We start from the raw sequence: 25,604 nt of genomic DNA, 5'->3' as shown, positions 1-25,604 counted from the left end.
ACCTGTATTAACTCAGGGAGTTGAATACTTATGTAATCAAGATATATTCGTATTTTATTTTTCATATACAGTGCCTTTGGAAAGTATTCAGACCCCTTGAGTTTTTCCACATCTTGTTACGTTACGGCCTTATTCTAAAAACATTTTTTTTAAATCCTCAGCAATCTACACACAATACCCCATAATGACAAAGCGAAATCAGGTTCTTAGAAATATTTACATAAGTATTCACCTGTCTATTTATGGTTCCACAGTTGACAGTGCATGTCAGAGCAAAAACCAGCCATGAGGTCGAAGGAATTGTCCACAGAGCTCCGAGACAGGATTGTGCCGAGGAACAGATCTGGAGAAGGGTACCAAAACATTTTGGCAGCATTGAAGGTCCCCAAAAACACAGTGGCCTCCATCATTCTTAAATGGAATAATTTTGGAACCACCAAGACTACAGTCCTGCCAAACTGAGCAATCAGGGAAGAAGGGCCTTGGTCAGGGAAGTGACCAAGAACCCGATGGTAACTCTGACAGAGCTCCAGAGCTCCTCTGTGGAGATGGGAGAACCTTCCAAAAGGACAACCATCTCTGCAGCACAATCAGGCCTTTATGGTAGATTGGCCAGACAGAACCACTCCTCAGTAAAAGGCACATGACAGCCCGATTGGAGTTTGCCAAAAGGCACCTAAAGGACTCTCAGACCATGAGAAACAAGGTTCTCTGGTCTGATGAAACCAAGATTGAACTATAGCCTGAATGCCAAGCGTCACATCTGGAGGAAACCTGGCAATATCCGTACGGTGAAGCTTGGTGGTGGCAGAATTATGCTGTTTGGGATGTTTTTCAAGTGGCAGGGACTGGGAGACAGGATCGAGGGAAAGATGAACAGAGCAAAGTAGAGAATGACCTTTAACTTCTTATGGGCAGGTGGGACGATAGCGTCCCACCTGGCCAACATCCGGTGAAATTGCAGAGTGCGAAATTCAAATGACAGAAATATAAATATTTAACATTCATGAAAGTATCATACATCAAAATAAAGCTTAACTTCTTGTTAATCCAGCCGCTGTGTCAGATTTCAAAAAGGCTTTACCGTGAAAGCACACCATGCAATTATCTGAGGACAGCTCCCCGCATACAAAAGCATGAAAAACATTTTTCAACCAGGCAGGTGCGATACGAAAATCAGAAATAGCGATATAATAAATGCCTTACCTTTGAAGATCTTCTTCTGTTGGCACTCCAAAAGGTCCCAGTTACATCAGTTACCAATAAACGTATCCAAACAAGTCAAACAATGTTTATGATCAAACCTCAGGTACCCTAATACGTAAATAAATGATAAAATTTAAGACGGAGAATAGTATGTTAATTACCGGAGATAAATAACAAAGAACGCGCTTTCATCCACACGCATGGATACACTACAGCCAAAATGGTAGCCACTTATAAAAACTACAATTTCTAGCTAATTTTTCCAAAAACCAGTCTGAAACTCTTTCTAAAGACTTGACATCTAGTGGAAGCCCTAGGAACTGCAATCTGGGAGGACTTCGCCTCATAATAAACATGAAAGTCATTGGAAACAGTGGTAGGCTGAATTGTTTTTTGGGGGGGATGGTTTGTCCTCTGGGTTTCACCTGCCATATCTTTTCTGTTATACTCACAGACATTATTTTAACAGTTTTATAAACTTTAGAGTGATTTCTATCCAAATCTACCACTTATATGTATATCCTAGCTTCTGGGCATGCTTTTCACACGGACATGAAAATACTTCCCCCTACCCAAGAGAGGTTAATGAAAACATGCTCCAGAGTGCTCAGGACCTCAGACTGGGGCGACGGTTCACCTTCCAACAGGACAACGACCCTAAGCACACAGCCAAGACAACACAGGAGTGGCTTCAGGACAAGTCTCTGAATGTCTTTGAAAGAGATGGTGCAAAAGGAATGGCTAATAAGTCTGGCAGCACATCTGACTGGGGGCTTACAGCAAATTGAAAAATTATGTGACTAAACTCAACAAAAATAAGAAGAAACTGTATTATGATGCCTTTGGAGTACATTAAATGAAATTATGGGCAGAAAGACAAATTCAACTCTATCTTTCAATGAATCAGATAGCTCATTCATCACAAAACCACTTGATGTCGGCAATTAAGCTTGCTGCCAGCTCTTAGCAAACTGTTAGAAAAACGGTGTTTGACCAAATACAATGCTATTTCTCTATGAACAAATTAACAACAGACTGTCAGCACGCTTATAGAGAAGGGCAATAAACATGTACTGCACTGACACAAATACCTGATGATTGGTTGAAAGAAATTTATAAGAAGATTGTGGGAGTTGTACTGTTAGATTTTAGTGCAGCCTTTGATATTATTGACCATAACCTGTTGTTGAAAAAACATATGTGTTATGGCTTTTCAACATCTGCCATATCGTGGATTCAGAGCTATCCATCTAATAGAATTCGAAGGGTTTTCTTTAATGTAAGTGTACCGCAGGGCAGCTCTCTAGGCACTCTACTCTTTTCTATTTTTACCAAAGACCTGCCACTGGCATTAAACAAATCATGTGTGTCCATGTATGCTGATGATTCAACCATATACGCATCAGCAACCACAGCTAATGAAGTCACTGAATCCCTTAACAAAGAGTTGCAGTCTGTTTTGGAATGGGTGGCCAGTAATAAACTGGTCCTCAACTGAATATGGTAATGAATGGTGTGGTTGTTGAACAAGTTGAGGAGACTAAATGACTTGGCATTACCTTAGATTGTAAACTGTCATGGTAATAACATATACTGTAGATTCAATGGTTGTAAAGATGAAGAGAGGTCTGTCCGTAATAAAGAGATGCTCTGCTTTTTTGACACCACACTCCAAAAAGCAAGTTCTGCAGGCTCCAGTTTTGTCTAATCTTGATTATTGTCCAGTCATGCGGTCCAGTGTTGCAAGGAAAGACCTAGCTGCAGCTTGCCCAGAACCAAGCGGTACACCTTGCTCTTCATTGTATTCAGAGGGCTGATATAAATACTACGCATGCCAGACTCTCTTGGCTAAGAATTGAGGAGAGACTGACTGCATCACTTCTTCTTTTTATAAGAAACATTAATGTGTTGAAAATCCCAAATTGTTTGCATAGTCAATTTACACACAGCTCTGACACACACACTTACCCCATCAGACATGCCACTGGGGGTCTTTTCACACGTCCCAATTCCGGAACAAATTCAAGAAAGCATACAGTATTATATAGACCCATTATTGTACTGAACTCCGTTCCATCTCATATTGTTCAAATAAACTGGTTTAAAAAAACAGATAAAGCAACACCTCACGGCACAACGCCTCTCCCCTATTTGACCTACAGTGCCTTGCGAAAGTATTCGGCCCCCTTGAACTTTGCGACCTTTTGCCACATTTCAGGCTTCAAACATAAAGATAGAAAACTGTATTTTTTTGTGAAGAATCAACAACAAGTGGGACACAATCATGAAGTGGAACGACATTTATTGGATATTTCAAACTTTTTTAACAAATCAAAAACTGAAAAATTGGGCGTGCAAAATTATTCAGCCCCCTTAAGTTTTAATACTTTGTAGCGCCAACTTTTGCTGTGATTACAGCTGTAAGTCGCTTGGGGTATGTCTCTATCAGTTTTGCACATCGAGAGATTGACATTTTTTCCCATTCCTCCTTGCAAAACAGCTCGAGCTCAGTGAGGTTGGATGGAGAGCATTTGTGAACAGCAGTTTTCAGTTCTTTCCACAGATTCTCGATTGGATTCAGGTCTGGACTTTGACTTGGCCATTCTAACACCTGGATATGTTTATTTTTGAACCATTCCATTGTAGATTTTGCTTTATGTTTTGGATCATTGTCTTGTTGGAAGACAAATCTCCGTCCCAGTCTCAGGTCTTTTGCAGACTCCATCAGGTTTTCTTCCAGAATGGTCCTGTATTTGGCTCCATCCATCTTCCCATCAATTTTAACCATCTTCCCTGTCCCTGCTGAAGAAAAGCAGGCCCAAACCATGATGCTGCCACCACCATGTTTGACAGTGGGGATGGTGTGTTCAGGGTGATGAGCTGTGTTGCTTTTACGCCAAACATAACGTTTTGCATTGTTGCAAAAAGTTCAATTTTGGTTTCATCTGACCAGAGCACCTTCTTCCACATGTTTGGTATGTCTCCCAGGTGGCTTGTGGCAAACTTTAAACAACACTTTTTATGGATGTCTTTAGGAAATGGCTTTCTTCTTGCCACTCTTCCAGAAATGCCAGATTTGTGCAATATACAACTGATTGTTGTCCTATGGACAGAGTCTCCCACCTCAGCTGTAGATCTCTGCAGTTCATCCAGAGTGATTATGGGCCTCTTGGCTGCATCTCTGATCAGTCTTCTCCTTGTATGAGCTGAAAGTTTAGAGGGACGGCCAGGTCTTGGTAGATTTGCAGTGGTCTGATACTCCTTCCATTTCAATATTATCGCTTGCACAGTGCTCCTTGGGATGTTTAAAGCTTGGGAAATCTTTTTGTATCCAAATCCGGCTTTAAACATCTTCACAACAGTATCTCGGACCTGCCTGGTGTGTTCCTTGTTCTTCATGATGCTCTCTGTGCTTTTAACGGACCTCTGAGACTATCACAGTGCAGGTGCATTTATACAGAGACTTGATTACACACAGTTGGATTGTATTTATCATCATTAGTCATTTAGGTCAACATTGGATCATTCAGAGATCCTCACTGAACTTCTGGAGAGAGTTTGCTGCACTGAAAGTAAAGGGGCTGAATAATTTTGCACGCCCAATTTTTCAGTTTTTGATTTGTTAAAAAAGTTTGAAATATCCAATAAATGTCGTTCCACTTCATGATTGTGTCCCACTTGTTGTTGATTCTTCACAAAAAAATACAGTTTTATATCTTTATGTTTGAAGCCTGAAATGTGGCAAAAGGTCGCAAAGTTCAAGGGGGCCGAATACTTTCGCAAGGCACCGTAGATAGTTTGTGTGTATTGACATGTAGGCTACATGTGCCTTTATTTTTTTTTATGTAGTTCAGTCCTTGAGCTTTTCTTGTCTATTAATGTTCTGTATTATGTCATGTTTCATGTTTTGTGTGGACCCCAGGAAGAGTAGCTGCTGCTTTTGCAACAGTTAATGAGGATCCCGATAAAATACCAAATACCCCATCCAACCTAACAAGAGAGGATCTGCAGAGAAGAATGAGAGAAACTCCCCAAACACAGATGTGCCAAACCTGTAGCGTCATATCCAATAAGACTCGAAGCTGTAATCGCTTCCAAAGGTGCTTCAACAAAGTACTAAGTAAAGGGTCTGAATACTTATGTCAATTTGATATTTCAGTTTTACAGGTTTTAGAACCTGTTTTTGGTTCGTCATTATGGGGTATTGTGTGTATATTGATGAGGGGGGGAAATTATTTAATACATTTTAGGATAAGGCTGTAACGTAACAAAATGTGGAAAAAGTAAAGGGGTCTGAATACTTTCCGAATGCACTGTATTTTTATTTTATTTCTTATTTTTACAACTGTTAGAACTGTGTAGATTGTTGATAAAAAAAAGGTCAATTAAATGACAATTAAATCAATTTTAATCCCACCTTGTAACAACAAAATGTGGAAAAAGTCTTGGGTGTGAATACTTTCTGAAGGCACAGTTTTCAATGTTTACATGCACCTGACCCCAATGCACTGATTATGTGGGGTTTGACATGAAAGCAGTACATATTAGGGAAGTTTACCGGTTGCCTTAAATTAGTCCTGGACTACAGATTAAGCCTAAACCTAGTCCTGGACTACAGATTAAGCCTAAAACGAGTCCTGGACTACAGATTAAGCCTAAAACGAGTCCTGGACTACAGATTAAACCTAGTCCTAGTCCTAGAGTTTCCTCCATCAAAAACTGCCCCCTAAAATACTATATATACATAACAATTTGTTAAGGTTACTGAAACTTTTAAATTGGTCTCTTTTCAGACTAATATTAAGAGATATGCTGAACAACTACTCAGAGAGAAGGTTACAGATGACAAAGTGATTAGTGTGGAAAGCAAAGGCAGTAGGCTAGTGCCCCCTCATGGAAATGAGACTAGTTTCAGACATCTATATCTATCTGCAGTTGCTTTTTATAACTGCAGTGAGTGCACCTCCAGATGTCAACATCTGTTCTCAGAACTGTGAATATTCACTTCAATGACTTGTAAGAGATATTCTATTGGCCATTGCCTCTTTGATTTCAATAGATTATGTTCATAGATACACCTTTTAATTAATACCCTAATGTTCGAGCCCAGAATACTGAATGTCTGAAAGCCCTGGTATATGAGACCGTATTCTACGGGTACGACAAAAGATTCATTTTTACTGTTCTAATGACATTTGTAACAAGTTTATAATAGCAATACCACAGCTAAGGGCTGTATCTTAGCCGGGGTATATTGGCCAAATATAAAATAACAATTAAGACTAGGGCTAAATCAACTGAGCTACAGTGATCTTCTGTAGCTCAGTTGGTAAAGGATGGCGCTTACAACGGCAGGATGATGGGTTTGATTCCCAGGACCACTCGTACATAAAATGCTAAAATGGCATACATTATACAAAGTAAATGAACTATTTTACAACAATGTGCCTCCTTTGTGACCAAAGAGGGGAGATGGCAACCTGGCTTTAACACCCCTGTAGAAGTCAATGTCAGGGGGGTTGGAGTGCATTGACATCCTGGAGTTGAGTAGGGGGAAGGTACTGAAGAAAGCATTGGCCAATAAACAGGCCACCTGCTCCTTAGACAGGTTGATGGAGTGGTCCATCCCTTCTTTAAGGAGAGGGATCGGCTGGGGAAAAGACAAGAAGTCATTACTTATTTTCAATGTTTTTATTGTAATTGTATACGATTTAGAGGGTAATTTCAAATAGTTAATATTATTTATGTATTTTTATTCCCCAGGGGAGAGGAAACCTTGTTCCAGCTGACAATAATGATGACAGTAAAGAGCCAAACTGTGGAAAAGACAAGAAGTGATTTCTTGACTCACATTTACATTTTTGTCAATTAGCAGACACTCTTTTCTAGAGCGACTTACCCTTACAGTTGACTCAGACTTACTTGATTTATTAGTGTAGTAAATGTAGAGTAGTGGACTAAATGGCCAAAGGGGTGATTGAGGAAGGTCGACATAATTAGTTTGGTCATATAAAGGTGCAGTCTGCGATTCCAAAAACTACAAACCTTGGTCTGTGTCTGCTCCTAAGCCATGGTGATTGATTGGTTTGTTCATTCCTTAAAGGAGAAGTTCACCTAAAATACAGAATTTCTGAAAGCGATTCCTTACATTGAAAGTAGTTCAGTGGAGTTTGCCTGCTCCCTCCCTGTCGTGGAGACCGCTGCAAAAATGGGTCATGTGACTCGTGATTAACTGGATGCAGTCCTCTCTCTTCTCCACTGTGAGGGAACGGCTGTTTCAGGAATCTTCTAAATGTGGACAAACACGTTGTTTTATAGAAAGCCTATTCCCGAATTAGCTATTTTTATCAAAAGTACCATTGGTTTTGAGTCAGGAAATGTGTAACAACTGAGCATGTGCTCTCTTTGGGGAATCCCTGCTATGTTTAATGACACTACTGTATATGCCCTTACTTTTCGGTGGGATGGGGGGGCTGCAACCAGATACTTCATGTGACCCATTTATTTTCAGCTTTCTCACTTCTACACTACATGGAGAGTGAGAGGGAGAGAGCAAACTCCACTGAACTAGTTGCAATGTATTGAATCACTTGGAAAATTCTGGATTTTAGGTCAACCTCCCCTTTAAGGAGAATCTGAAATGGCACCCCATGGCTCTGGTCGAAAGTAGTGCACTCTATAGGGCATTTTGGAAGCAGACAAGGAGTAAAACAATTTGTTTGGTCATTTAAGTAAACAAGGCTGCTGAATGATAATAAGTAAATATACAAGTGGTAGTAATTTGTGGCATAAAATGTAACTGATAAAGAGCTCAGTGGTAGGAGAATAATGTAGAATTGATAACACACATCATAGGCCTATCTACATCAATCGCCCAAAACCTGTTACAAAGGCACCATGAGGACAGAGAATCAACCTTTTCACAAATGAAAGGTTAAAGAAAGAATTTTGAAGGTAGTTTTTTGTCCCTGTTCAAATCAAGGGAACTGACTTTCTGCACACAGGCCAACCATCCTAACTGCTGACCAATACAATACATAAATCAGGGCGCTAGAACGGAGCTAGCTCCCAATTTGGTGTTCGTCAGAGAGAGGAGGAACGTAATGGGGACCAAGCCCATTCGGATTGGGCCCTCCATTAATCTCTGCTCCAGGCTGCAGCAACACCTCACCGACAGGTAATAGATTTCATTAGGCTCTCTCTGAGGACCTCAGGCGGCTGCTCAATCCATCTCTGACTAGCTGCTCAATTTTCTGACTCATTATTGCCAAGTTAGCTCAAATCTGGGGGCCAAGATTCCACTTGTGCTGTTTGGTCTACGCAAAATCCACATGGTCTTTTTGTTTTGGGGAGGTTCACTGATGCTCTTTTCAGGGAATGGCCTTTAACATTTGAACGTGGAGGCCTAAAATGAAATATATACCTAAAGGTAATTTTTTTGTTATTTAACTAGGCAAGTCAGTTAAGAACAAATTCTTATTTACAATGACGACCTACTTGTAAAGCCCCCAGGTGACATCAATAAGGGATCATAGTTTTCACCTGGATTCACCTGGTCAGTCTGTCAAGGAAAGAGCAGGTGTTCATAATGTTTTGTACACTCAGTTTATCAGGCTGTGAGGGGTTCTAGACCTGCAGTCAGTGTCCAGATTTCAGGCTACTATTCCATTTCATCTATCTGAACAGTTGAGTTCCCTTGACGTGCCATTTTGAAGTCCCTGTGACTGGCGAATTTGTATAGCGCCTCACAATCATCACACATTACATTGCTGGCTCTGCTACCATCCTCTTTTACCACACAACCAAACATTACACCACTATTCTAACCCTCCCTTCTCTTTATTTTAAACTCTCCATTTGGCATCTTTTCTCTTATTAAATTAAACTCCGACATTGTCCTTTTTGTCTCAGTGAATAGATGTAAACTTTTTCTGCCCAAGTTCCCAAAAGCATTTGGCAATTGCCATGTATTTGGCACGCTATAGATAGGCCTATGAATTGCACAAGAATTATACATTTATGGATTTTTAATGCATTGATTTTCTCTTCATTCAACCCGCCCGCAACCCACCTGCCCTTCATCCACAATATTGCATGACCCTAAACCCGGCTGCCCCCAGATATAACCTTGGGGCCTGCGGGTTATGAGTCAACCGGCGCATCACCACTGTGCAAATCTCAAATTAATGTGTCAGCTGTAGTTAATGATAAATGTCATCATGCAACGCATCCCAAATCGACACTATTCCCTATATAATGGGGATAGGGTATAGGTTGCTATAAAGAGAATGGGGTGCTATTTTGGATGCACTCTGGGGCCTAGGCTGTTTTATTGATTCCTGATTTATATCACTGAGGGAAAACACTTTTAGGAAGTTTGTTTAATTTTCTCACTTCCACCCATTTCATTCACATCTTGACTGAGTAATTGATCTTTGTTTTAGCAACCCAATTTGCAGACTGGCTGAAGGGAGAGAAGGGGTTTGCTTCTGATACGATTAAAAAAGTGATATACGCAAAGAGATGGGGGGCCACTTGTAAATCAGGTTAAAATGTTTGTTTTCCCTTTCATTCATTTTTGTTGTTGTTTGTTTAAAGAGCTGGGGTGGACATGTCAGTGAGCATGATGGGTCTGAGTGTCAGGGAGAACAAGCGAGGAGTGAGATGGAGGGATGACTGGCAGGTGTTGACAGGGCAAGCGCTCATAGAATATGCATTATAGAAGATGCACCTAATGAATAGTAGAAAAGCCTGTGAGAGACAGCATCAGATTTGTTTTCTCTGGTATTGGTGGATATGTGCGGACACAAGTGTTTCATCTTTACACGGTCACATATCCAGAGAGCCAGCCAGCCAAGTATTCATGCTTTATTGTATAAGACTGGAGGGGAAGAAGAGGGTAGAAGAGGCAGCGGTAGTGGTAAATCCTGACTTATTGTATAAGACTGGAGGGGAAGAAGAGGGTAGAAGAGGCAGCGGTAGTGGTAAATCCTGACTTATTGTATAAGACTGGAGGGGAAGAAGAGGGTAGAAGAGGCAACGGTAGTGGTAAATCCTGACTTATTGTATAAGACTGGAGGGGAAGAAGAGGGTAGAAGAGGCAGCGGTAGTGGTAAATCCTGACTTATTGTATAAGACTGGAGGGGAAGAAGAGGGTAGAAGAGGCAGCGGTAGTGGTAAATCCTGACTTATTGTATAAGACTGGAGGGGAAGAAGAGGGTAGAAGAGGCAACGGTAGTGGTAAATCCTGACTTATTGTATAAGACTGGAGGGGAAGAAGAGGGTAGAAGAGGCAACGGTAGTGGTAAATCCTGACTTGAGTCTCTCTCCATCACCGGCGGGCCCCTCTCCTCTCACCTGATTTACTTTGCCAGGTCGATGTGATAAATAGACCTGTTTCAAGTCATACAGCCAGTGTTAGTTCAGTTGATTTGATGTCTCCCTGTGATTTAACAGTCAAACCGGGGCTATGCTAGCTCGGCTGTATCCCATCAGGCCCTACTTTATTCATTATGCCCAGAGGACTGGTTTATGATGTCACCCTGGTCATTACTTATGACAGCATTTAGTCAGGCCCTGTTTGCTGTAATATAAACATCCTTCCCATGGCCCAACACTAAATCGCCAGTCAAGGCTCCCTGTTGCTACTCTCCCCCTGTCCAGGAAGTTAACACACTGTCCTATCCCCACACGCACACACACACACACACACACACACACACACTGCTGGGTCATTTGCATCGGTTCCAGGAAGACGCTACGTTCAATCACGGCCCCCTTGTTCCCTCCCTGCAACCTTGATGAAATTGCTCCGTGATTGATCACGCTGACATTTGGCAGCCGTTATGGCTGTAAATAAATACATGGTAGTAAATATCTTCTATATTTCGAGTTCATGGATGGTTGGCGTGTCATAGAAGCGTTTTGATTTTGCAATATTATTATGAATGAATGTACCACAACGGCAGAAAGTCTCCACCGGAGGATCTGCACAGTATATACAGTAGATAAAATGTGTCTGTGAGCAAAGCACACAACACATTGGTTCGGTGACAATTTAAGCCTAGTTCCTGCTCTTTTGCCAGATAATATTTTCTAGTCACCAATATTATTTATTTATTTGCTTAAAATCTAAATGATCAAGTTATTGTTTAATCATGCGGGATTAAAACCCAAAAGCCTAATAGACTATGTCACAGCTGAGCACCTTGTGGTAAATAAACAACCAACGGAAACAAACGTCTTCTGGAGCTTGATGCTGTGGAACATCTGGCTCTGCTGCCAGACATTGTCAAATTAGCCAGACATGGTCCAATTAGCACTGAGGACGTCTAAGCTGTGTACCAAGGTAACTACACATACAGTCTGTCTGGGTGTGTGAGTTCATATCAAAATAAAATAAAATGTTATTAGTCACATACACATGTTTAGCAAATGTTATTATGGGTGTAGCGAAATGCTTGTCATAGCGCTCAAACAAGTGATAACGCCAGTTCTGTTACTCCGTTTTCTCAAGCCAGCCTCTGTTCTCTTCATATCGCCACACAGTTATGCCCTTGAAAGAAACAGGATGGACTGAAGAGCTGTGGTCACTCTCAGAGGCTCTTTGTCTTTGTGACCATGTGTCTCAGAAGAGTATTATTTATTTAACTTGGCAAGTCAGTTAAGAACAAATTCTTATTTACAATGACAGCCTACCCTGGGCAATTGTGTGCCACCCCATGGGACTCCCAATCATAGCGAGATGTGATTCAGCCTGGATTCAAACCAGGGACTGTAGTGTCACCTCTTGCACTGAGATGCAGTGCCTTATACCACTGTGCCACTAGGGAGCCCCCTAAAGGTTGATTAGAAACAATAACAGGTCTGTTCTGTTCCTCAAGTTACCTCACTCTCGAGTCACACCATGTCCTTGACGATATGCCCAGACCACCTGCAGGGAGCTAGAGGGTAACCATCCTTTTACAGAAGCACAGCATTAGTAGTTATGAAAATCTCTTACTATTGTTAAGCATATAATTGTTAACTATTAATATTAAACAAAGCAGGTAAATAGATAATTTTTCTCTCACACGCCATACATAGGACTATACTCTGTCCCATATAGTCACTGACTGACAGTTTTACATTGTGAATGAGTTAGCCTAACATACAATGGAGGACAGTGGGGTTGATTCAGAAGGTCAATACATGACACACACTATTGAGAACTGGCAAAAAAAGATTTGCGGTGAGGTATATTGATATCATTATAAAAAAAATCTAAATCCAATACATTTTCTGGATGGGGAAAACATTTTCTCTCAGCTGTGTGGCAAAAGTTGTCGAATTGCAGGAAATTTGCTTTAAAAATGTACAAATGTATCTCGGCTCGATATAGAAATGTATAGAATTGCAGAGAATTGGCTTAAAAATTCAAACAATTATCAACACAGTCAAGATGGGGGGAGTTCTAAAATTCAGCCGCACAAACGTGTGCCCCCTTCCACGCCCCTGTTACGCCCACCACCTAAGCCCCCTTTGAATCCAGAAAAAACTGTATAGATGTTCTCATAATAAAGGTTTATGTCCTATTAGTCATCTGAAGCTGTGGCCAGCAAGCTGGCCTGAAAGACCATGGCTGCGTCTGAAATGACACGCTAGTAGTGCACTATACAGGGAATAGGGTGCCATTGTGGACACAGGCCATGATAAAGGACAGTGTACATCTTCAGCTGGAATACTCTCATTAGCAGGCACTCCAGAATCTGTCAGCCAAGCAGTCAGTAATCAAGTTGCTCCCCAGAGGGAGGGTCAGGGAATTTACCAAAAACAATCTGCCTTTGGAACAAAATATTTGCTTTTTAAAGGTAGTAAGGCTGGGATAATTTTTTAATATGATTTGTTTGATTCTGTATACTTTTACATTGAACAAAAATATAAGTGCAATATGCTACTATTTCAAAGATTTTACTGAGCTACAGTTCATACAGTATGAGGAAATTAGTCAAATTAAATACATTCATTAGGCTCTAATGTATAGTTTTCACATGACTGGGAATGCAGATATGCATCTGTTGGTCATAGATACTGTACCTTAAAAAAAAGTAAGGGCGTGGATCAGAAAACAAGTCAGTATCTGGTGTGAACACCATTTGCCTCATGCAGTGTGACACGTCTCCTTTGCATAGAGTTAATAAGGCTGTTGATTGTGGCCTGTGGAATGTTGTCCCAATCCTCTTTAATGGCTATGAGAAGTTGCTGGATTTTGGCGGGAACTGGAACACGCTGTCATACACATTAATCCAGAGCATCCCAAACAGGCTCAATGGGTGACATGTCTGATGAGTGTGCAAGCCACGGAATAACATTTTCAGCTTCCAGGAATTGTGTAGAGATCCTTGTGACATGGGTCTGTGCATTATCATGCTGAAACATGAGGTGATGGCTGTGGATGAATGGCACAACAATGGGCCTCAGGCTCTCTGTGCATTCAAACTACCCAGTACAGATGAAACTGGGATACAACCGTGAAGGGCACGCTTCTCCAGCATGCTAGTGGCCATCAACGAGCACTCAGATGAGCTTCACTGAGATGGTTTCTGACAGTTTGTGCAGAAATTCTTTGGTTGTGCAAACCCACCGTTTCATCAGCTGTCTGGGTGGCTGGTCTCAAACGATCCTGCAGGTGTGAGCTGGCGTGGTTACACGTGGTCTGTGGTTGTGAAGCCGGTTGGACATACTGCCAATATCTCAACAGCTCTGGTGGACATTCCTGCAATCAATACATTGCATGCTCCCTCAAAACTTGAGACCTCTGTGGCATTGTGTTATGTGATAAACTGCACGTTTTATTCTGGCTTTTCATTGTCCCCAGATAAAGGTAATTGTAAATAAGAATTTGTTCTTAACTGACTTGCCTAGTTAAATAACTAAAAAATACAAATCCACTTCAATCAGTGTAGATGAAGGGAAGGAGAAGGTTAAAGAAGGATTTTTAAGCCTTAAGACAATTGAGACATGGATTGTGTATGTGTGCCATTCAGAGGGTGAATGGGCAAGACAAAATATTAAAGTGCCTTTGAACAGGGTATGATAGTATGTGCCAAGTGCACTGGTTTGAGTGAGTCAAGAACTGCAATGCTTCTGGGTTTTTCACGGTTATGTCACGACTCCTACCGAAGGTGGCTCCCCTTCCCGTTCGGGTGGCGCTCGGCGGTCGTCGTCGCCGGCCTACTAGCTGCCACTGATTATTTCCTCCCCCTCCTTGTCTGTTTATTGGTTACACCTGTTATGCATTGTGGTGATTAGTTGGGCTTTATTAGTCAGCCGGCCCGCCTGTTTCTTTGTGCGGGATTGTTTGTGTAACATTTGTGTATGTTGGAGTCGAACGTGTTTGTTCCTGTTCGTGGGTTTTGCAGGACTGTTTTAGTCCCCGTGATTGGGGCATTTGTTTTTTAGCGCCCAGTGTTTCGTGGGGTGGCCTATGTTCGCCATGTGTGCATTAAAGAGCACTACCTTGAACTCTCTGTTTCCTGCGCCTGACTTCACATCCACGACACCCAGATTGTTACAGGTTAACAGTTTCCTGTGTGTATCAAGAATGGTCCACCACCCAAAGGACATCCAGCCAATTTGACACAACTGTGGGAAGCATTGGAGTCAACATGGGCCAGCATCCCTGTGGAATGCTTGACACCTTGTAGAGGCCATGCCCCGACGAATTGAGTCCGTTTTGATTTTACATATACTAAGTTGACTGTGCCTTTAAACAGCTTGGAAAATTCCAGAAAATGATGTTATGTGTTTATAATCGGCAGGAATTTAGCTATGTGGGAATTGCAGTGAGGAACACAGAATGGTGGCGATATCACCTATCTTGATCTACAGAGACAAATTCCTTTTTAGAACCCTGTTCCCAGGGCCTGTTTCTGCACATCTGCTAACTACCACGTACCACGTAGTGGCATTTTCTATATTAGCGGGTTTGGGTTGGGTGCGGGTCTTAGATTTTCACTTTATCACATGTAGTTGGGCGGTTGCGGATTAATTATTAGCTAATGCGGGCGGGTGCGGGTGAACAAACAGCTGACCCGCACATCACTAGTACACGGTAAGTGTCCAGTACCATTGACTTATATAGCCCAAAACTTACCACAATTTGTGTTTCTTTTTGTATGGCCACTATAAACTAAATTGTTGAGCTGTCAATGTAATCCACCTCTGAGATGTGTAAAGTGTTTTCGCAACAATCACTTACCAATGTTGTTGACATCCAATTAAGAGCAGGGATTTTATTAGAGTTCTATGGGCCATGGTCAAAAGTAGTGTACTATATAGGGAATAGGATCCCATTTGGGACTGGCCCAATGGATTTTCTTCAGACAGCTAGGGCAGTTTCATATGGCTTTGCTTTCGGCAAAACTGAGTGACGTTCACAAACACTTTTTTTGCTATACTGTACATCAAGGTGTTAGCTTGTCAGAGAGAATAGCAAAAAGTGTTTTGCTTGTTCTAGAATCTAAATCTAATATGTATTTGTTTTGGAACCTGTTTCATAAAATAGGCAAATCCTGTTACAAGTGGACAATGCTTGAATTATATTCTGTGAAAAAATATTTTATCAGTGTAAGAACAATGTAAATACTCCACTATATGAAATGATTTATGACATACATAGTGTTGTTCAATTGATTTGACAGGTTTAAGAATGGAATAATGCTTTGTGTTTCTATGTGATGTCATGTCATGTCAGGCAAGTGTTTTCCTCTGACAGCCTACTAAACGTGACCTTTCGATGGAAAGGGATTAAATGACTTCTTGACTCCTGTTTCCCCTCGGTATGTACAGCTGCTACCACAGCACTGCAATTCTCAAACATACATGACATCCATTACACTGTTTTGTGCCAAATGATAAACACTGCTGACATTCTTGCATGAAAGGAATAGTAAGGGATATATTTCTTCTTGAGACGAGAACCATCAACAATAATGAATGTGTCTTTGAACAATTTCCATTATCCTGTTGCTGTACCTAAACTATACTATGTTAGAACAACATCAATGAATGAAATTCAGAATTTGTTTTGTTAAGCTCAGTTGACAAAATGACTAACCAACCACTTAGAGCCATCCTCTATATTGAGTTCTCAGGTCAAGATGTCACCTGTCTTTTAAAACAGAATATTTCCACTGCTACAATTCAGGCAGATTGATCCCATTTCTCTAGGGACTGTTTAGCTAGACAGCAGGCAGGTGCTGATGTTGTGTTTCTCTAGGGACTGTTTAGCTAGACAGCAGGCAGGTGCTGATGTTGTGTTCCTTTAGGAGGCTTTCTCTGACTGTACTGTAGCTACCAGCAGCACAGCAAGGGAGGGGGGAAGAGAGAGAGACAGAGAGAGAGAAGAGATAGAGAGGAGAGGGAGGAAGGGGGAGACAAAGGAAAGAGAGAAGAGAGGATGGATGGCCACTAGACAGTGCAGGTGCAGACTGGCGACAGAGAGAAGAGGGAAGAGAGGGACAAAAAAAAGAAAGAAAGAGAGGAGAGGAGTAACTACAGAAGAGGGAAGAGATAGGATGGATGGCCAATTGGCCACTAGACAGGCCACGCAGGTGCAGACTGGACTGGCGACAGAGCCCTGGCCAATTAAGCAGCTCTCTCGTCAACGTGAGTGAATCCAGGTCTTCCGTGCCCTGCCTGGCCTTGTAAATGACAACATCTATCCCAGACCCCATTTTGAAATAGCCTATGTAAAGTCAACGGAGTCTTGAGATTGAGACATAAATTGTAACAAAGAAGCAGAAAATAATATAACATCAGAATTCTGCAATAAACCAAATGAATTACTAGGACTGACAGGAGCAAAAAAGAGACAAACTATGAATACCTTATTTATCTCAGCATCTCTTTACTTCAAAACACTATTATTACAAGTCCTATTTTACCAAATATATGCAGTGCATTCGGAAAGTATTCAGACCCATTCCCTTTTTCCACATTTTGTTATAGACTTATTCTAAAATTGATTGAAATGTTTTTTCCCCCCTCATGACTCTACACACAATACCCCACAAGGACAAAGCAAATACTGTTTTTTAGATATTTTTGCAAAAGCATTACAAAAGCATTACAAATGTCACATATATCAAATTTACATAAGTATTCAGAACCTTTACTCAGTACTTTGTTGAAACACCTTTGGCAGCAATTACAGCCTTGAGTATGACGCTACAAGCTTGGCACACCTGTATTTGGGGATTTTCTCCCATTCTTCTCTGCAGATCCTCTCAAGCTCTGTCAGGTTGGATGGAGAGCGTCTCTACCTGGCTATTTTCAGGTCTCTCCAGAGATGTTCGTTTGGGCTTTGGCTGGGCCACTCAAGGACATTCAGAGACTTGTCCCAAAGCCACTCCTGCATTGACTTGGCTGTGTGCTTAAAGTCGCTGTCCTGTTGGAAGGTGAACCGTCACCCCAGTCTGAGGTCCTGAACACTCTGGAGGAGGCTGTCAGCAAGGATCTCTCTGTACTTTGCTTTGTTCATCTTTCCCTTGATCCTGACTAGTCTCACAGTCCCTGCCGCTGAAAAACATCCCCATAGTATGATGCTGCCACCACCATGCTTCACCGTAGGGATGGTATTAGCCAGGTGATGAGTGGTGCCCGGTTTCCTCCAGATGTGACGCTTGGTTTTATCAGACTAGAGAATCTTGTTTCTCATGGTCTGACAGTCCTTTAGGTGCCTTTTGGCAAACTACAAGCGAGCTATCATGTGCCTTTTACTGAGAAGTGGCTTTTGTCTGGCCACTATGGTGGAAACTTGCAAGATTATGTTATAATACTTTTATTGCATCAAATGGTTGTTTTATGCAACAGAATAGAGTATTCTTATAACTATTGTGTGTGTGTGTGTGTGTTCTACTGAGGATGGGCCTCTGGGAGATAACACTGACAGAGGAGATTTACCATGTCTTTTGGGTGATAAAACCTAAAGAGCATTCCAGAGTATGAGTTAATGTTTCTGTTCTATAAGGTACCAGGGAGACATGGCTTCAGTATGGAGTTGGGGGGCCAGACACTGGTCTCTACACAATGAAAACTGTTGACACAGCAGATACTGTCTGCTATGTATTATAGGTATCTTTCATACAAATCTTAACCTTGTGACCCATTCTATACATCTGTTGTTCATCATGTAGGTTGAAAGGGGTGTATCTTGGCTATTGAACTTTTGTCTCTGGGCTCTCAACGAATTATCTGAGCGTGAATCGTCGACCAGCCATCATTATCGTAGAGCACTCAATCGATTCACTTTATATGTGTGTGTTGTACTGACCTGCTCCCTTATTAATGAGTGATTCAAGATTTAATTTAAGTATAACTCTGACTTGTGTGATAAGTTTCTCTCCTCATTTGATAGCAAAGAAATTAACCACCATACCAATCTACCATAAAGGCCTGCGGCAGAGATGGCTGTATTTCTCCACAAAGGAACTGGAGCTCTGTCAGAGTGGCCATTGGGTTCTTGGTCACCTCCATGACCAAAGCCCTTCTTTCCCGATTGCTAAGTTTGGCCAGGCGGCCAGCTCTAGGAAGAGCCTTGGTGCTTCCAAACTTTTTCCATTTAAGAATGATGGAGGCCACTGTGTTCTTGGGAACCTTCAATACTGCATAAATGTTTTTGTTACCCTTCCCCAGCTCTGTGCCTTGACAAAATACTGTTTCGGAGATCTACAGACAAATCCTTTGACCTCATGCCTTGGTTTTTGCTCTGACATGCACTGTGAACTGTAGGACCTTATATAGACAGGTGGGTGCCAAATAATGTCCCATCAATTGAATTTACCACAGGTGGACTTCAATCAAGTTGGAGAAACATCTCAAGGATGATCAATGGAAACAGGATGCACCTGAGCTCAATTCCCGAAGCAAAGGGTCTGAAAACGTATGGAAATAAGGTATCTGTTTATATTTAATACATTTGCAAAAATGTATAAAAACCTGTTTTTGAGTTATCATTATGGAGTATTGTGTGTAGATTGATGAGGAAAATGTCATCAATTTTAGAATAAGGCTGTAACGTAACAAAATGTGGAAAAAGTGAAGGGGTCTGATACTTTCTGAATGCACTGTATAGTGCACTCATTTTGACCAGGACACATAGGGCTCTGTTAGAAAGAAGTGCACTATGTAGGGAATAGCAGTTGTGGGTGAATGCAATCCTAGGCTATTCCATATAACGGTTGCTGTCCTTAGACACATGCAGACACATGCAGATGTAGCCAGATGATTCACATGCTTCATAAACAACAGTTGTGGACTAACAGTGATATGCTTATTCACAGGCCCCTCCCTGACACACTCTGCCGGAGTCTGGTCTGTGTACCAGCAGATTGTGCTGGTGAGTGTTACTACGGTGTCTGTCGTGAGGAGTGAACGAGGGCGTGTGTGTGTGCCTTTGTGCCGGTCTGAGTGTGTGTGTGTGCCTGTATATGTGTATGTATGTGTGTCTGTCTGTCTGCTCTCTAGGAGAAAAGACACCTCATATCCTTGTTTAGCCATTTCAGTATTTATTTCTATGAAAGAGCCTTTGCAGTTCAGAATGTATCTTTCTACAATATGAAATATGACTATATATGAATATAAATTGTATATGAAATGCTGAATGTTTATTGTTTTGACAATGATTTATTAAAATTAAAATGATAGTTTTGATATTTGTGATTGACTACAACGAATATCGCTCCGCCCTCAACTTCCGGACTTGTCTCCATGCTGTTTGTTGCTACCTGCCAATTTTTATTTTTATTTTTTATTTTTTGGTGAATTTTACCCCTTTTTCTCCCCCATTTTGTGGTATCCAATTGTTTTAGTAGCTACTAGCTCATCGCTACAACTCCCGTACGGGCTCGGGAGAGACGAAAGTTGAAATTCATGTGTCCTCCGATACACAACCCAACCAAGCCACACTGCTTCTTATCACAGCGCGCATCCAACCCGGAAGCCAGCCGCACCAATGTGTCAGAGGAAACACCGTGCACCTGGCAACCTTGGTTAGCGTGCACTGCGCCCGGCCTTCCACAGGAGTTGCTGGTGCGCCAAGCCCTCCCTAACCCGGACGACGATAGGCCAATTGTGCGTCGCCCCACGGACCTCCCGGTCGCGGCAGAGCCTGGGCGCGAAACAAGAGTCTCTGGTGGCACAGCTGGCGCTGCAGTACAGCGCCCTTAACCACTGCGCCACCCGGGAGTCCCCGGTTTTTACTTTTAATACATTTACAGAGGTCTTAGTTTTTTCCTCGCTCAAATTTTCATTCAACTTTTTCACACTGGACGCTTTATCTGGACATGGTTCTACAAGACCTTCATCAGCCGAAAAAGCTAAGTAGTAACATTAACACAATGCCATCTAATTGCTGTAGCTGTACTCATAATATACAGGAGAACTAACACCTTATGGTGAGGATAGCCGTGTTGCAAGCACAGCGCACTGTCCCCATTCCACCTGGTCATGCTGCTCCAGTTTCAACTGTTCTGCCTGCGGCTAAGGAACCCTGACCTATTCACCCGTCGTGCTACCTTGTCCTGGACCTGCTGTTTTCGACTCTCTCGCTCTCTACCGCACCTGCTGTCTCGACCTCTGAATGCTCACCTATGAAAAGCCACCTGACATTTACTCCTGAGGTACTGACCAGTTGCCCCCTCTACAACCACTGTGATTGTTATTTGACCCTGCTGGTCATCTATGAACGTTTGAACATCTTGAAGAACAATCTGGCCTTAAATGGCCATGTACACTTATAATCTCCATTCGGCACAGCCAGAAGAGGACTGGCCACCCCTCAGAGCCTGGGTCCTCTCTAGGTTTCTTCCTAGGTTCCTGCCTTTCTAGGGAGTTTTTCCTAGCCACCGTGCTTCTGCCTCTGCATTGCTTGTTGTTTGGGGTTTTAGGCTGGGTTTCTGTACAGCACTTTGTGACATCTGCTGATGTAAAAAGGGCTTAATAAATACATTTGATTGAATGGTTGAATTGGAGAGAGAGAGGGTAACTACTGAACTATGTACTTCACTAAGTGTACAAAACATTAAGAACACCTTCCTAATATTAAGTTGCACCCCCTTTTGCCCTCAGAACAGCCTCATTTTGTGTCAAGCATTCCACAGGGATGCTGGCCCATGTTGACTCAAATACTTGCCACAGTTGTGTTAAGTTGGCTGGATGTCCTTGGTGTGGTGGACCATTCTTGACACATACGGGAAACTGTTAAGCATGAAAAACCATTTGTCTTGCCCATTTACCCCCTGAATGGCACACAGACACAATCCATGTCTCAATTGTCTCAAGGCTTAAAACCCTTCTGTAACCTTCTCCTCCCCCTCATCTACACTGATTGAAGTGGATTTAACAAGCGACATCAATAAGGGATCATAGCTTTTGCAAGGATTCACCTGGTCAGCCTGTCATGGAAAGAGCAGGTGTTCCTAATGTTTTGTACACTCAGTGTCCACTACATGGCCAAAAGTAGGTGAACATCCCTTCAAATTATCTCCATAGACAAACATTGGCAGTAGAATGGCCCGTACTGAAGAGCTCAGTGACTTTCATAGGATGCCACCTTTCCAACAAGTCAGTTCGTACAATTTCTGCCCTGCTGGAGCTGCCCCGGTCAACAGTAAGTGCTATTATTGTGAAGTGGAAACATCTAGGAGAAACAACGGCTCAGCCACGAAGTGGTAGGCCACACAAGCTCACAGAACGGGACCACCTATTGCTGATTCGTGTTGCTCGTAAAAATCATCTGTCCTCGGTTGCAACACCCACTACTGAGTTCCAAACTGCCTCTGGAAGCAACGTCAGCACAAGAACTGTTCATCGGGAGCTTTATGAAATGGGTTTCCATGGCCAAGCACACAAGCCTAAGATCACTATGTGCAATGCCAAGCGTTGAATGGAGTGGTCTAAAGCTTTCCATCATTGGACTCTGGAGTGATGAATCACTCTTCACTATCATGCAGTCCAATGGACGAATCTGGGTTTGGCGGATGCCAGGACAATGCTGCCCCAATTCATAATGCCAACTAAAGATTGGTGGAGGAGGAGTAATGGTCTGGGGCTGTTTTTCATGGTTCGGTTTAGGCCCCTTAGTTCCAGTGATGGGAAATCTTAACTCTACAGCATACTATGACATTCTAGACAATTCGGTGCTTCTAACTTTGTTGATATTCGACAAGCAGGTGTCCACATACTTTTGGTCATGTAGTGTATGTGCATAAAGGTAGAGTGACTAGGCAACAGGATAGATGACAAACAGTAGAAGCAGCATATGTGATGAGTCACAAGATTTAGTGCAAAAAGAGTAAATGCAGGGTAGATATTTGGTTAGCTATTTATGGCTTGGGGGGTAGAAGCTGTTCAGGGTCCTATTGGTTCCAGACTTGGTGCATCGGTACTGCTTGCTGTGCGGTAGAAGAGAAAACAGTCTGACTTGGGTGGCTGGAGTCTGACAATCTTTAGGGCCTTCTTCTGACACTGCCTGGTATATAGGTCCTGGATGGAAGGGAGCTCGGCCCCAGTGATGTACTGGGCCGTACGCACTACCCTCTTTAGCGTCAAAGTCGGATGCCAAGCAGTTGCCATTCCAAGGATTGATGTAGCCAGTCAAGATGCTCTCAATGGTGCAGCTGTAGAACTTTTTGAGGATCTGATGGCCCATGCAAAAGCTTTGCAGCATCCTGAGGGAGAAGAGGCGTTGTCGTGCCTTCTTCACGACTGTGTTGGTGTGTGTGGACCATGTTAATTCCTTAGTGATCTGAGGAACTTGAAGCTCTCGACCCGCTCCACTACAGGCACGTCGATGTGGATGGGGGAGTGTTCGGCCCTCCATTTCTTGAACGCCGAGCTGTGGTTGATGAACAGCATTCTCACATAGTTGTTCTTCTTGTCCAGGTGGGAGAGGGCAGTGTGGAGTGCAATAGAAATTACGTCATCTGTGGATCTGTTGAATTGGAGTGGGTCCAGGGTGTCTGGGATGATGATGTTGATGTGAGCAATGTGCCTTTCAAAGCATTTTATGGCTACAGATGTGAGTGCTACGGGGCGGTAGTCATTTAGACAGGTTACCTTGGCGTTCTTGGGCACAGACTGTGACTGCCTCTGACTTACACAGCCAATATGATCTATGGATAATGAGCCATCTGTGCTGTGTCTGAACCTAGATCACTACACCACTAGCACTGTGGTTTGCTACCTTCTGCTGGGCAATCTGACTGGTATCATCATTATGGATAATAAACACTTGATTAGTTTAGTAGTGGTTCTCAAAACATAATGATGATGATTGTGTGTGTGATCACTAAATCGGATCACTAAATTAATATTATTTACGTGTATTGTTTTATATTGTCAGGTATTACTGCACTGTTGGAGCTAGGAACATAGGCATTTTGAAACACCTGTTAAATATGTGTACATGACCAATAAAATGTGATTGGATCATTACTCAATAACATTATTTCTTACCTTGCTGCAGTACAAATGAATGACCCCTCTCTTTGCATGATTGGAATTGTATTTCAATATGGCATTCTAAAAAGGGGAACGCACACCAATAAATGTCATTAAAATTGTTCAGCACAGGAGGCCCTTGCTTTTTGTTGGCAGTAACTGTCTTCGCCTTGATTTCTGGGATCTAGGTGCCACCATATGGCCACTTCAGGTAACAACATGTATTTCTACAACCGTAGATGTGATGGATCGTTTTCTCTTGAAAACATTTGACAGAACACCACAAACATTCTTAACACAAATAATGAATTCATGCATTTGGTCAAGAAGAGATGTGGTCCTATGTAGCTCGAGAGCATGGCGCTTGTAGAGCATGGCGCTTGCATAAGTGTTGCAAAGGGTCGGAAACGCTCCGATAAATTTCCAGAAATTTTCCATTAGAAGTTAAGCTCTGGAATTCTGCGAACATTTGGCTGCTTGGTCTAAAGTGGAGGAGTCCTACCCTCACATCACACCCATTAGCTGTGCTGCTCATGCATTGAATCTGCTCAAGGACATCATGGCACTGAAAACAATGGATACGCTACAAGAGAGCCAAGGAAATGGTTATGTATGTGAGGGTCATCAAGTTATAGCAGCGATCTACCTCACCAAGCAAAGTGAGAAGAATAAGAGCACCACATTGAAGTTGCCCAGCAACACCTGTTGGGGTGGTGTCGTCATCATGTTTGACAGTCTCCTGGAGGGGAAGGAGTCTCTCCAAGAAATGGCCATATCACAGAGAGAGTGGTAAGCAGCCTGAAACCTATAGCAGTAGCCATTGTACGGAATGAGGTAGACAATGCCATCCTGTCTGATGTTCAGTCTCTGCTTGCAGATGTAAAAGAAAACATCTGTACTGCCCTGATCACTTCACTGTTGCTCCAAGCAGAGGAAACTGCCATTCTGAAATGCATCAAAAAGTGTGAAGACTTCTGCCTTGAAGCCCATACACACCGCAGCGTACATGTTGGACCCCAAGTATGCTGGCAAGCACATCCTGTCTGGTGCAGAGATCAACAAGGCCTATAGTGTCATTACTATTGTGTCCCGCCACCTTGGCCTGGATGAGAGCAAGGTTCTTGGAAGTCTGGCAAAGTACATTTCCAAGCAAGGCCTTTGGGATGGATATGCAATATGGCAGTCGTCCCAACATATCAGCCACCTGGTGGAAGGGACTTTGTGGATCTGACGATCTTTCCCCTGTTGCCTCCAAAATCCTCCAAATCCCACCAACATCAGCTGCCTCAGAGCGCAACTGGTCCTTGTTTGGGTACACACACACACCAAAGCACGCAACGGGCTGACCAATGCAAGGGTTGAAAAATTGTTGGCCATCCGGTAAAATCCTCAACAAGGTTGGAAAGTGACAGTTAAGATGAGGCCTCAGAGTCTGACGTTCAAGAGGTGGACATTGAGGAGGTCCAGGGAGAAGACATGGACGCCTGAGAGGAAGACAACTAAAGTTTTAGTTTCAAGACTAACATTTTACAGATGTATGTTGAAAACATTTTTAGAAGATGTGATGGATCATTGGGGATCATTCAATTTTCCCTTTCTTTTGTTGTTCAGTGAAATCATCCCATGTGAAGTCAACTAATTTAAATAAAGTTCAATTCGTAACTAAATAGTTTATTTAATTTCCTTTGGAAGGATTTAATCATTTGCAATTATGTCTACTTATGATAAGGTAAAATGTATATGTTTCTGTCTCCATATGATATTTTAAATACAGTATATCAAATGCAAAAAACATCTACATTTAAATGGTATTAATATTAATTTGCATATATTTCCGTAAATTCCCATATATTCCCGTTAATTCCCACGGAAAGTTTCCACCTCTGAATACGCACCGCCAGGGTTGTGGGTTTGAT

General features: G+C 42.3%; 1 long non-coding RNA gene across 1 annotated transcript in view; it reads left to right on the top strand.

Annotated features, from left to right (window-relative positions):
* Positions 1-19,892, top strand: part of LOC149972580 (uncharacterized) — a 51,404-nt gene extending 31,512 nt beyond the window's left edge. The window contains exons 2-3 of the long non-coding RNA XR_016491104.1: positions 19,036-19,142; positions 19,530-19,892. This is a non-coding gene — a long non-coding RNA (uncharacterized LOC149972580). The remainder of the gene's footprint in view (positions 1-19,035; positions 19,143-19,529) is intronic.
* The last annotated feature ends 5,712 nt before the right edge of the window (positions 19,893-25,604 follow it).

Source organism: Oncorhynchus mykiss, chromosome 23, assembly GCF_057628025.1.
Source record: "Oncorhynchus mykiss isolate SJ-2025 chromosome 23, ASM5762802v1, whole genome shotgun sequence".
Taxonomy (NCBI): Eukaryota; Metazoa; Chordata; class Actinopteri; order Salmoniformes; family Salmonidae; genus Oncorhynchus; species Oncorhynchus mykiss.
This window is presented reverse-complemented; position numbering and strand designations above follow the sequence as displayed.